Genomic DNA, 454 nt, shown 5'->3' on the forward strand with positions numbered 1-454 from the left:
AGTAACTACGGTTAGTTCCGAGAAAACATGCCGCACACAAAGCAAATTGTGCACCGATGTTTTATTTAAATTCTTTTATTTTTTTATAAATGACAATGTTTTAATAAGTAAAATAATTTATTCTGCAGAAACAACATTCAATCTTGGAATTTAAACCGTTTTAAAGTAGGAAACGCCTTTTGTTTTAATAATTTGTACGTAATTTGTCTAATCGACAGCAAATTAAGTGTTTTTTATAATAACTTTAGTAAGCTTGAAGATTAAAACAAATTTACATATCAAATTAAAAATATATACAGGAATTTACCCGTATATGCATTTCTATTAGAGAACAAACCTTAACGTCAAGGTAACACACCAATAATTCAACATTGGTAACGCCCCCTACATGCTCATACTGTATAAATAGATTGAAATAATAAAAATGTCTTAATATCTTTTTGCTTGATAAATA

This window comes from Mytilus californianus, unplaced genomic scaffold, assembly GCF_021869535.1.
Source record: "Mytilus californianus isolate M0D057914Y unplaced genomic scaffold, xbMytCali1.0.p SCAF_30, whole genome shotgun sequence".
NCBI lineage: Eukaryota > Metazoa > Mollusca > Bivalvia > Mytilida > Mytilidae > Mytilus > Mytilus californianus.